Consider the following 13,698-nt stretch of genomic DNA (forward strand, 5'->3'; position numbering starts at 1 on the left):
ACTACATCTCCTGCGATCAAATTCCATAGTTTAACTTTGCGCTGTGTAAGGATGTACCTCCTTTCATCTGTTCTGAATCTCCAACCCTTCAGCTTCATTGGATGACCCTGGGCTCTAGCATAAGGAGAGAGGGAGGAAAGCACCTCCCTATCCACTTTCATTGTGTCATGCACAATTTTATGCACATCCATCACTGTCTAAGTTAGGTGAGTCTGTCCATTTTGTTTTCTCTCTATTTCTCATTTCTTCACTTTTAAGTTAATTTTTCCACATTTCCACACTGGTTTGCAATTTTTTTTAAAAAAAAAAGTCCTCATGGCCAGCTAATTTCTCTGAAAATTTCCCTAATATACTCCATTTCTGGATGCAATTTTCATAAATATATGTACTTTTATGCACACTTTACCCTAGTATGTGCATTTTTGTCCAGATTACTTGGCTGGAAAACTGTATTGCCAAATTCCAAGTGTCAATTTCAAAGGGTTGCTGTGTTTCGGTTCTTGTATGCCAGGGTTTCCCAAACTTGGGTCTCCAGCTGTTTTTGGACTACAGTTCTCACCATTCCTAGTTAGCAGGACCAGTCGTCAGGGATTATGGGAACTGTAGTCCGAAAACAGCTGGAGATCCAAGTTTGGGAAACCCTGGCGTATGGTTTTGGAAAGTGATATTAAGTAGTTTTGCTTTTGAGTGCAAACTGAATCAAATCTCTCCCCCTTCTCTAATTGTGCCCTCCTTTACTTGCTTAACCCCCCCCCCCACCAACCAAAAAAAGCCCCAACGATTGTAACTTTCCCTGATAGGGTAGTTGCTGCAGTCACTTGATAATTTGGGTTGCCCCTTTAGCATCAGAAACAACGATTTAAGACCAAAGGACAGAGTTCTACTTCCATCTGTTTCTGCATTGGGCAGATGAGCTTGGTACTCGGGATTAGCAGACGAACGGGCGCTTTACATCTTCTCTGCATCATGTTTTGATGTTGTCCTTGCGGTTGCGATTCTTTGCTGCTAATTAAGAGGAACCATGATTTCCTCTGAGACTGTGACAGTAGCGGCATCAGTCTACAATCCGAGTCCCTGTGAAACTCCCTTCAATTGCTTTTATATGGCTAATGGCGCTCTGCAGAGACCCCTCGTTATGTCAAATGTGTGGAGTGTTTTGATCAAAGTCCTCCTTTCGCTTAGAGAGAATTTAGGCATAGGTTACAGGAGCCGGCACAAAGCTCCTGCAACCAGAAGTTACGGATGACTCTTGTCTTGAGTAAGCTCATGCATCCCTCATGAGTACATCTCCTCCCTGGTAAAGTTCAGTACAGCTAGTGATTCATCCGCACATGGATTAGTTTTCCTTGGGGCTGTCCTCATTTTCTAAAAGAAGTTGATTTCCCTCATCATTTTCTTTGGGTTGCAAGATGCCCCCTTCCAAACTTACCATCCAATTGGCAGAGGATTGGAGGAAGGCATTTCACCATTTTTCAGTGTGGAGGGCAAAAATATACGTAGTGATACTGACGTGGGAGGGAAGTCCGCATGTTTACCTTAGGTAAAGGTAAAGGTAAAGGACCCCTGGATGGTTAACTCCAGTCAAAGGCAACTATCGGGTTGTGGCACTCATCTCGCTTTCAGGCCGAGGGAGCTGGCGTTTGCCCACAGACAGCTTTCCGGGTCATGTGGCCAGCATGACTTAACCACTACTGGTGAAACGGAACAGCGTGACAGAAACCAGAGCACACAGAAACACTGTTTACCTTCCCACCACAGTGGTACCTATTCTACATGCACTGGCGTGCTTTTAAACTGCGAGGTTGGCAGGAAATGGAACAGAGCAACGGGAGCTCACCCTGTCGTGGGATTCGAACCGCCGACCTTCCGATCAGCAAGCCCAAGAAGCTCAGTGGTTTAGACCACAGTGCGACCCGCACTTAGACAGACATGTGGCATGGTGAATGGAAGCAGTAGCTTCATATCTCCTCCTTCCTTGTTTGCGGTGGGGTGTGCTATATCGTTCAGTCAGTCACCAGGCTAGTAAGAGCTCTCTCTGCATATACTTGAGTGACAGCTCCAGATACTGAGCTCAGTTTCTCCTTGTTAGCTTGAAATTGCCTCAGAATCTCCATCTGACGTTTAATTTCACATTATCCCATGGCATAAACCCTGCCGTAAGAGAGTGAAGGTCAGCGTGACAGCTGGCTTAAATGAATACATGCTGGGCAGAAGGACAGAGCAAGCGTTTAAGTGCCTGTGCTTATTAGCACGCTTCATGCCGTGGTCGTTTTGATCTTTCCCTCCCAAGCGATAAAGACATCCCATGCGACACAAGGCACTTCTCACATGAAAGAATCGATTTGGGACTGTTGGCTTGGCTGGGCCATTCCGTTAAGTTCTCAAACTCATCCCTCCTCTTATCAAAAAGAGATCCTTCTTGTGAATCTCACACCGTGTGCCTGGCCCCTCTGTAACTCATTAGCTGCCTTTCTAGTAGAAAAAAAAACCCCAACAACTCTGGTTCAGCAGACTGGTGGGAAGAACAGTTTAAAACAGACTTAGGCCAAAGCATGCTAGAGAGATGACTGCAGAGAGAGGATCCTGGGACTGGCTTGACCATATAGACCAGAGTGTGAGAGTCCCTTTTCAGCTTGAGGGCCACACTCCCTGGTGAACAACCTTCTGGGGGGCCCACATACCAGAGGTGGATGAGGCCAGAGGCACAAAGTGGGTTAGACAGGGGCTATGGCTGCTCTGAAAAGTAGGCTACGCCCCAGCCATGCAAAGTCAGAGGTTTCTTCACCCACAGCTCTGTAGCCTCCATCCATGCATTTTGTTCCCCTTAACAAGAGCCATTATTACATCCTGGCCAGGCAAAAGCATTCAAGAAGGTCACAGAGCAAGGCCAGTAAGGGTATGTGGCCTGGGGAGGAGGTGCGGCCAAATTCCTGAGAGTCACATAGAGACACACAGTGGAACCTCGGTTCTCAAATGCCTTGGTAATCAAACAACTTGGAACAGGTTTACCACACCTATCAGTCAATCACCCATTCCCACCACCCTTCTGAGTAATACCCTTCCCCACCCTCTCACTGTATATAAGGGTCTGGTGACTTCTGTTTCAGTGTATCTGAAGAAGTGTGCATGCACACGAAAGCTCATACCAATGACAAACTTAGTTGGTCTCTAAGGTGCTACTGGAAGGATTTTTTAAATTTTGTTTCGACTCTGTCAGACCAACAGGCCCGGCTCGTCGTAGACCCCCCAACACAAAGCTACAATTCCCAGTACCCTTAACAAACTACAGTCCCCAGGATTCTTTGGGGGAAGTCATGTGCTTTAAAAGTGTGTTGGATGCACTTTAAATATATGTGGATCTGCCCTATGTTTCTCAGGGAAATGGCCTTGTGGGCCAAATTAGGAATGCTGTCAGGCTCAGGCAACATTCACACCATGCATTTAAAGCATGATGATACCATTTTAAACAGGCATTACTTCCCCCAAAAATTCTGGGAGCTGAAGTTTGTTAAGAGTGCTGAGAGTTGGTAGATGAACCCTACTGCTTTCCCGGAGCTATGATTTACAGAGTGGTTTAACAGTCAAACCTTCTTTCCAAGGAACTCTATGGCCACTGCTTGTTGGCTATTGTTGTATTTTGATTGCTGCTACGCTGCAATTATATTTGTCTTTTGTCTTTTAATTTTGTAAGCTGCTTAAAAATGACATTATCTTGAGGGGCAGCACACACACACACAAACAGAAATTTATGAATCACTTCCCATAAAACATTCTGAAGTGATCTAACAATTGAAACATATAAAAAACCAATTTCAAATCCAATACACATATAGGTTGGGATGAAAAGGAAAAGGAAGACATTCAACAGGCACTGATGGGATAATGAGAGTTGGTGCTTGTCTGATATGTAATGACAAGGAGATCCAACAGTTAGAAGCCACCACACTAAAGACTGGATCTAAAGACGGGATCTGAAGAAGTGTGCATGCACACGAAAGCTCCTACCAATGACAAACTTAGTTGGTCTCTAAGGTGCTGCTGGAAGGATTTTTTTTTATTTTGTTTGGATCTACACTGACCTTTTTAAATGTTATTAGAACAATATTAGATGATCATTCTTAAATGTCACAGGGCATACTGGGAAATTTAAAAATATTCCTTATCTCATTTTGTCCGTAACAATGCAGTTTCCCTGGTGCTGGTTCCTGGTTGCTCTGCAGCACCCTCTGATGTCACATTTTTATAACACATTATTAACATTACAAGCAAAACATCATATGTCTATCTACGTTATGAAAATCGTTCCTTAACTCTTTCTTAATGTTATAAACCATGAGTGTAGATCTGCCCCAAGTTTGTACGTCATACTGAATGGACCTCCTGATAAGGGGTGTGTGTGTGTGTGTGCAAGCTAAATAAATAAAAATAGTACTTGCTTCTGCACATTTTAGAAAAGAACCACTGATGGACAATATCTACAAGTCTTTCACAACTAGTGAAGTCTGCCTGGCGTCATCCATTAACATCATTTCAGTACTGGGTAAAACCTGATCTCCTCTCCCAGGAATTTGATTGATTATGGTGATGTTGTTGTGCACTGATTGGTTTTTTGTTTGTTTTTGTTTTGCTTTATTGGTTCTGTCCTATGCATTCTTCTGAAATTTTATAAGTCACCTGTAGACTTATTCGGCAAGCAACAATAAATTAAAATAATAATAATAATTAATAGAACAACATAGTGTTGCCTGTATTTTATACCTGCATCTTTGTGTGCTCCAGTACAAAAAAAAAGACTCTTTGAGAAGCCACCCTAAATCCCTGGGAATCCCCTAAGGATTTGTGTGCGTGAGTGCATGTATACGCACGGCGTCTTTGAGCCTGTAAGTCACAGCACCAGCTCAGCTCCGTTACTCATTCCCCCCCCCCCATCCTTCAGCCCTGCTCTAGAGTCTGAGACGCAGAGGAGTAACACCGCCAAAGTAAATGTTCATAACACGATAAAAAGCAGAACGCATGGTTTCCTTGGCAACAGAATCTTTCGGGTAATTGTAGCAATTTGGTGCTTCGAAGAGCAGGATTATTTTCCCCCAGTAGAGGGTGCTGGGTGTTTGCTTCACAATAGAGCTCAAATAGCACTCCACACTCACCCCCCCTCCCGTCCTGCCATTAAAAAAAAAAAAGGCTGGGAAGGATGCCCAGTTATTGTCAGGAAAATGTCTATGATAATGGCCATTCTAGCTTGTTCATGAGCTGAAACTTTAGGTTACTGCAGATTGGCCTCCCACTCCCATATTTTTTTTGCTGAAACTCGCAAACAGCCTTAATTAATTAATTAATTAATTAATTAATTTGGGGAGGTGAACCAGTTCATCCTGTCTTGTGGATAGAGAAGCAGGGTTGATTTGATGTGTGCATTTGTCTCTATTGTGCCCCCACCACCACCAGTGGGCACTCAGGGCACTTTATGTAAAAAATAAATAAAATTAAAGAACTTTCCCCCTTTTTTAAAAAATGCACTCTTTGAAAAAGATAGGAGAGAAATGAAGGAATCAAGAGAGGAAAGAAGAAGGTGTTCTAAAGGAGATCCCTTGTGGATCCTCGAACACAGGGGCAGAGAGTCTTTTTCACCCTGAGGACCACATTCCCTTGCAGGTGATATTTGAGACCTGCCATCGAGGTATCAAATGCAGGGTCAAAGGTGAAAAGTGGGTGCAGCCAGAGGCTAGAAGCATGGGTTGAGCAAAGCAGACCCTCCAAGTGTCCCTATTTTCCAGGGAAGTCCCTGATTTAGAGAAGCCTTCCTGGTTTCTGATTTGATCCCAGAATGTCCCACTTTTCCTTAGGATGTCCCTATTTTAATTGGAGAAATTTTGGAGGGTATGGAGTTATCCGACCCCCTGAAGACAATCATGTATAGGGAAGGTGTTTTTTTTTATAAAAAAATGTTTAATGTTTTATTATGTTTTTATATATGTTGGAAGCTGCTCAGAGTGGCTGGGGCAACCCAGTAAGACGTGTGGGGTAAAAAGAGTAAAATTATCATTATGGAACGGGACGTTCCTATTTTCAATGGAGAAATGTTGGAGGGTAGGGTAAAGGATGCCGCTTTTGCCCCTGTACAGTCAGTGACATTCCAGCTATGTGAAAGCCAAGGGTTTTATTGGATCTTATTTTTTAGATTGTGGGTGGGGAAACTCAGGCCTAAATGCAGCCCTCCAGGTTTCTCTGTGTGGAGGACCTCAGGACTTTTCCCAAGCCTCTCCCAAGGTGTCCACCCGAACAGATCTTCATCCATCTAAGCAAGAGGTATTATCCCCAGGCAAGGACACAATCCAACCAGGCAAAAGTAGTCGAGTGAGGTGTGGAGTGAGGAACATGGCCTTGGGAGAGGGCCGAGGGAAGTCCTGAGGTCCGGACATCCAAGTTGGCGGCCATCTTGTAGGAGCAAAATCCATAGCTTAACCACGCACTGTGTGGAGAACTACTGTGTCTGCCGTCGGACTTGCAACAATAGGGATGGTAAACAGGAAGGCCCGTTGTGCTGCCTGATGTCTCTCATGCACATTCAGCTGGCAGCTGAAGGCCCTTTCTTCAGCAGCATTGATCGGATCGCGTTCTCCACAGCACTGGTGAGTAGCAAGTTAGCTTAGGCGAACAGGCTGTGAAGTACACTTGGTTCTCTACTCCAGCACCTTGCCATCACACTCTGCCCCCAGAACCCACTTCCTGAGGCAACTGGCTACCTCTGCTTAACTGGAGAGCTGGTCCTATGAATGGGGATAGCTGGAACATATGCTAGTCTGGTTGTGCTCTCGCCCAGAGACCTGAAAGTGTCTCATGGTGATGAAGTTACTCTTCTGTGAAGAGATGGGAGGGCGTTCCACAGGGCGGGCGCCACCACCGAGAAGGCCCTCTGTCTGGTTCCCTGCAACTTCGCTTCTCGCAATGAGGGAACCGCCAGAAGGCCCTCGGTGCTGGACCGAGGCCATTTAGGGCTTTAAAGTCAGCACCAACACTTTGAATTGTGCTCGGAAACGTACTGGGAGCCAATGTAGATCTTTCAAGATGTATCGATGGTATATTACTCCTATTAAAATGGCAAAAATGTATAGAACAAGCTCCAATATCTGTTGGAAGTGTAAAGAGAAAGAAGGCACGTTTTATCACGTGGTGGAACTGTAAAGTAATCAAAAGCTATTGGGAAATGATTTATAATGAAATGAAAAAAATGTTTAAGACAACCTTTGTTAAAAGACCAGAAGCTTTCCTGTTAGGTATTACAGGTCAAGACTTGACAAAAGAGTGGAAGAAACTATTTATGTATGCTGCAACAGGAGCTAGGATATTACCAGCCCCAAAATGGAATGAAGACAAGACACCAACAAAAGAAGAATGGCAAGCAAAAATGATGGAATATTCTGAAATGGCAAAGCTCACTGGAAAAATTAAAGACAAGGACAATAGAGACTTCAAAAAGGACTGGGAACTGTACATGGTGTATTTACAGAAACATTGTAAAGAAGTGGACTCACTAGCAGGGTTTGAGTAAACACTTACAACTGAGAAAACAGGTATAAAAGTTAAGATGTAACAATTGGGAAAATAACAAAAAAATGGTATAAAAATGATAAGGATGTAATAATATTTAGCTCAGTGTTTCTCAACCAGTGTGCCTCCAGATGTTTTGGGACTACAACTCCCATCATCCCTAGCTAGCAAGACCAGTGGTCAGGAATGATGGGAGTTGTAGTCCCAAAACATCTGGAGGCACACTGGTTGAGAAACACTGATTTAGCTAAAAGAATACAAAATTAAGGTAGAATAAAATAGGCAGGAGAAGCAAATATCTAAAAAACCAGAAGAGGAAGTTGAGGGAAGTCAAGGGAGGGGGAGTTTGGGACTTACGGTACATATTCTTTTGGTGACAATGATGATTATGTTGAATACAAAATTGTAAAATTATTATATATAAAAAAGAGAGTGTCCCTCCTCAGGGTTTCAGCTATTCTTTGCTATCTCCCATCAGCACTGGTCCAAACATTGCTTGGACAAGCCCCTCCATTTCATACACTTTGTGGCATTAAATATGAACTGCAGCTCACTTATCAGAGGGACATTCTGCCACCTCAGCAGAAACGGTGGCAAAGCAGCTGAAGCCATCAGAGGCGCAGTACTTTCTAAGCGCTGTGTCCTCATCTGACCTTGGATTTGGCGGAGCCTGGCCCATTAGGACAAATGGCGCATGGACAGAACAAACTCAGGCTGCTTTTAGCCCACATTCACAAACATACGTTTGAAGCTGGAGGAGGCTACTTTGAATAGCCACGGTTTCTCCCAAAGATTTCTGGGAAATGTAGGGTGCTGGGAGTTGCTAGGAGACCCCTATTTCCCCTATAGAGCGACATCTCCCAGAGTTCCCTGGGAAGAAGGAATTCCCTGTGAAGTGGGATTGACTGTTGAACCATTCTCGGAAAATCCTTTCCTCACAATATCCCCATACAATATTCCAAGCACTTGGAAACGCATGTATCTGAACAGTCAATATTTCAGAATCCATGGGAGAAATCGGACATTGCACTAATTGTTCTGTCAGAGCAGGAAGTTCGGCGTGCCCGAAAGAACAACACTCACCCCACATGGTTCTTCCACCTACCTCTGCAAGCCAATTTCAGCTGTGCAGTGGGGAGAAGAGGGGGGGTCTGGGGGAAGCTCCATTGTGGTAGCAAAAGTCCTTGCACTGGGCTTCTGCTGAAAGGACTCAGCTGAATCCCACCCTATTCCTTTAAAAATCAATCAATCAATCAATCAATCAATCATTATAGGTGTACATGGTGAAGACTTTTTTGTACCAAAAGTCTTTTGGGAATTGACTGCTTTTAACTTAAGGGCTGGTGCCATGCTGTTTTTTTATTGTAATTACTGGTATGTTTAAACAGATTATATACTGTATAGGTATACAGTTTCAGTTCTATCAATGTTTAATCATATTATAATGATCAGTTCTTCTATGTTTTTAACGGTCCTTGTGTTCATCTGTAAGCTGCAGGAAAAAGGCAGGCATGGTTCTCCACCAATTTATTCTCACAATGTCCCTGTAAGGTAGGCTAATCAGAGAGTGTGACTGGCCCAAAGTAACCCCTTGGCAGGATAGCAGAAGGGCCATGTTTTGGTAGAGCTCTTGCTTTGCATGCAGAAAGTCCCAGGTTCAGTTCCTGGCATCTCTAGGCAGGACAGGGGAGCTCTCTCTCTGAAATCCTCAACAGTCACTGCCGGTCAGTGTAGACAGTCCTGATCTAGATAGACCAATGGCCTGAGTCTTGAAAATACAATCCATGATGGCTCTGCTGTGCCTCCACAGTTGGAGGCAGTCGTGCTCCTGAATACCAATTGCTGAAAATCACAGGAGGCGAGAGGGCTCTTGTGCTCGGATCCTGTTTGTGGGCACTGGCGGAGGAAGAGGAGTAGCGCGATCCCAGTAGGGTGCCATCATGGCTGCCCCCACCTGCGCCGGCGCCCCACCTCTGCAGACAGTGTGCCCCACCCCAGGATGCGCACCCACCCCTGTGGGCAGTGTGCCCCGCCCCAGGACACATGCCAGCCCTGCTCCTGCCTGCTCTCTGCCCCCCAGTGCTGGAGTGTGAAGCTCCGCCACTGTTTGTGGGTTTCCCACAAGCATCTGGCTGACCACATGGAGAACAGGATGCTGAGCTAGATGGGCCATTGGCCTGATCCAGCAGGCTGTTCTGTTCATATGTGATTTCAGAATGTGTTAGCAGTTGGGAGAATAGAAACAGCAATGGTAGTTTGTTCTGGACTTTAGTAATGAAGGATGAATCCCCCTCCCTCCCTCCCTCTCCTTTCTTCTCCCTCCCCCCCTCTCCTTTCTTCTTTCTTCTCCCTCCTTCACACACCTACCCGCAGCACCCAGCACAAACTGTGGCATACATATCTGACAGATCTGTTCATGCTTCATTGCCCAGAATGTACACCCTAAATGCAGTGGTACAGCTTTGCCTCTAGAGGGACCCAGTGACCAATCCAATTTGAAGGAAACTTTGATAGAGTACAGTGGTACAGTGGTACCTCGCAAGATGAATGCCCTGCAAGATGAATTTTTCGCAAGACGAATGCGTCTTGCGATCTGATGGTGACTCGCAAGTCGAATTTGTTTTGCAAAAAATTCGTCTTGCTAATCGCGGTTTCCCATAGGAATGCATTGAAATTTAATTAATGCGTTCCTATGGGCAAAAAAAGAAATTTCAATGCATTCCTATGGGAAACCGCAATTCGCAAGACGATGTTCCCACAAAACGAATTGACTCGCGGAACGAATTAAATTTGTCTTGCGAGGCACCACTGTATCTCGGTTTAAGAACAGTCCAGTTTAAGAACAACTTGGTTTACAAACTCTGCAAAATCGGAAATACAGTAGTGTCCTGGTTTGAGAACTTTACCTCGGTCTAAGAACGGAATCCAAACAGTGGCGGAAGGCCTCATTAGGGAAAGCGTGCCTCAGTTTAAGAACGGTTTCGGTTTAAGAACAGACTTCCCGAATGGATTAAATTCGTAAACCGAGTACCACTGTATCAAGTTCTGCTGGAAGGGATGAGAAATAGTAGCCTATATAGGTTCAGTTCTGCAAGAAGTTGGGAGGAAGGACTTTCCATACATAAGCAGGGAGCTCACAGTGTTTTCCTGATCCTACAATGGTACAATGTGGATAGAAAGTGAATTTTCCAGCTGGAAAGGGATAGATGTATTATAAACTGACTGCTGGATCTTCAGAAGCCCTTTTCAAAACAGAGTTTTGAGAGGGGCTCCAGAAATCCCCTGTGGGCAAAAATAGTCATCTGGGTCAGCTCCACCCACTTGGCCTGGGTAGGGAGAGGGAGATAACAATCTGGATCATTGGGCTTCCCACCCCTGCCTTCAAGGGCTTGAGTTCAGATTATCTGAAGGACTACTTTCACCCATATATTCCTTCCTTTGCCTTTAGATCTTTTGCAGTGCTTGCTGAGGGCACAGTGCTAAGATCAGTTGGGTTGGTATGCAGAAGAGATACAGTAATGGCCTTCTTAGTGGTGTTCTTCAAATTCTGGAAGTGCCTTCTAATGGGTTTTCTCCTTGGCCCTCTTCAGCACAGACATTTGGGCCAGCCTGGAGGATCTACTTCTTCACAGTGTCCTTTAATTGAAACCATAAGTAGCTTCTCCCAATGATCTGTCCCACTGTGACTGTTTTTCTGTTGCATCACGTCTTCCCCTCCTTCCTTTGTATATCACTTTGCGAGAACATACTCTAAAAACTAGCTACAAATATTTGTTGCTGTTGAATATTTTATTAATTTCATAGTAAAATAACATTGATCAATTCCAGCAAAACCATTAGCGTGTTACATGCTTGTATCAGTGATATATGTGTTGAGTTGGATGCTCAGAAAGAGCCAGATCTCAAACTTTTCCTTGCCACCCAACAGAGATGGTCCCTTGGAATCCTTCCAATGGAGAGATCTCTCTAAATGGGTAACAGTAAACAGCATGACATTTAGAACCTTTTGTATAAGGGTTTAGATCGGTGTCTAGTGACAGAAGGGACAGAGCTGGGTTTGGGTTCAGTGGTTGACCAACAATATTGGAAGCAACGTCATGAATGCTTTGTCAAAACCCCGGTAAGCTTGTCACACTTCCACCATAAATGTATGAAGGTCCCTCTATTGTTGCAAGCCTGCTAACATCAGGATGAAGTTGCAGAGGTGATGTGAGAGAGCTTGAGCATGATTTAGTGCCAGGAAAACACTACCCCTGGACTCTGGACAAAATCGTCTTTATAGGAAGCTTCACCCATATATTAGCCCAGGCATCTTAAAGTATTTTAAACAAATAAACAACAAAAGAAGAATGTAAGAGCAGCATTCAAATGTAATATCACAAATCCCGACCGGAAGCTACCCAAACTGAGAAAGTTTTGAAAAGATTCATTTTTTTCAATTTCCTAAAACTTAACAAAAATGTCACATCACTTCGACCCTTCTCTCGTTTTGGTAACTTTTAAGAGAGGTGTCTAGATATACTGATTTCAGGAGACAGTTCTCTTTCCAGCGGCTTGTCATCTTGCACCCACACACTTTATGACAGGTGACAAAAAGTTCCGTTTTTAAAATCAGTTGAGCAGATCCCACTTGGAAGTCATCCACATATATATTTCGATGTTGGGAGGAGCAATCTAAGCTCCGATCTGACACGCTGGATGGGGTTTGGATGGGGGTGTTCATCCACCCAGCTCTGTACACCTCTGCCACTGGGGGAGCCCTGTCACTAAGGAGCACTCTAGTGTCCCAAAAATGGTGGACAGAAGCTGCAGCTGGTAGTATTCCTGCTGGTGAAAACCAGTGCAAATACCCAGAATGGGGTGTTTCGGGGTAAAGAGTGGGTGGCGATGTGGTGGTGGGGCCGTGCCTTGGAAACCAGGAATTACTGACATCCCTTTGTTTGGGCCATTGCCTCTCCTGTGGTGGATCAGGACTGTGGATCACAAGACTCAGGTTAGCTGATGGAAAAGGGAAGTCAGGTATGGTGGGTCAGTTTATTACATAGGAAACATTGGATTGTATCCAACAAAGTTCTGCTCTGAGTGGAGCCATTGAAATTAATGGACCCAAGTTGAATACATTGAATACAACCCATTATTTCTCGTTCTTTGTTAGGTGACAAAAAGGCTGCTGTATCTTTTTCTTCTTTCTGTACAATGTCCGTGGGAGGACACTGGGAGGGTGGCAATGCATGTTTCAGGAGCCATTCCAGGTAGCTATTGCATGCTGATGTTTTTAATGGTTAAAAGTCACCAGTCATTTTGTTAAGAGTAGACGATCCAGAGAGCGCAGCCAATGATCAGGGTTGATGGGAATTGTAGTCCAGCAGGATCTGAACTGGCCACAGGTCCTTCACCCCAAATCTAGGCACATGAATTGCAATGGGGATTTAAAAAAATGTAATAATCTAAGCTTAGTAAATTTAAAAAATAAGGCAATCAATTGGTTTGAAGTGGGCATAAAAATGGGGAAATATAGAAACAAGTGGGAAGTTCAAGGCCATTCATTCTTCTGTATCTGTTGCTCTCCCATTCCCCTTACACACTTCCGAAATCCGGTCACGTTGATTGCCGAAGACCCATTGCTTGGCCACGAAGCCTCGAGACCAAATGGTTGGGGCAGCATCTCCCTGGTACAGCAGGGGCCTTGTTCCATTCCTAGCGCTTCAGAAGAATGCTGAGTGCCAACCCACGGGGAAACGAAGAGGGACATCTGGGAAGTCCTGGCTAGCTGCAGATTTGTTATGATGCTAATTAGCAGTGCAGCAAAGCAAAGGGTGAGCATGTGCGATATGCGTTGTTGGCAAGGTTGAGGCTTGAGCGCACGGCTTCCTGTTACATTTCGGCTTTGGCGACGGGTAGCTGCTTGGCTCTGAATCACAGGGAAAGGAATGTACTCCTTCTTAACACATCTGTCATTAAACTAAAAATAATAATAAAAAAAACCCCACTGACAAATTACTTGGCGTGAGTTGTCTTGGGGAATTCACAGGTCTGATTACCTGCCATGTGCAGATAAAATCTGATCGCCCTGCAGATGGCTGGAGAGCTGCAGAGAGCAGCCATAGCTTTGCTGTCAGCAAAAAAAATTGCTACAGTTGTTTGAATCTC

This window comes from Zootoca vivipara, chromosome 6, assembly GCF_963506605.1.
Source record: "Zootoca vivipara chromosome 6, rZooViv1.1, whole genome shotgun sequence".
Lineage (NCBI taxonomy): Eukaryota > Metazoa > Chordata > Lepidosauria > Squamata > Lacertidae > Zootoca > Zootoca vivipara.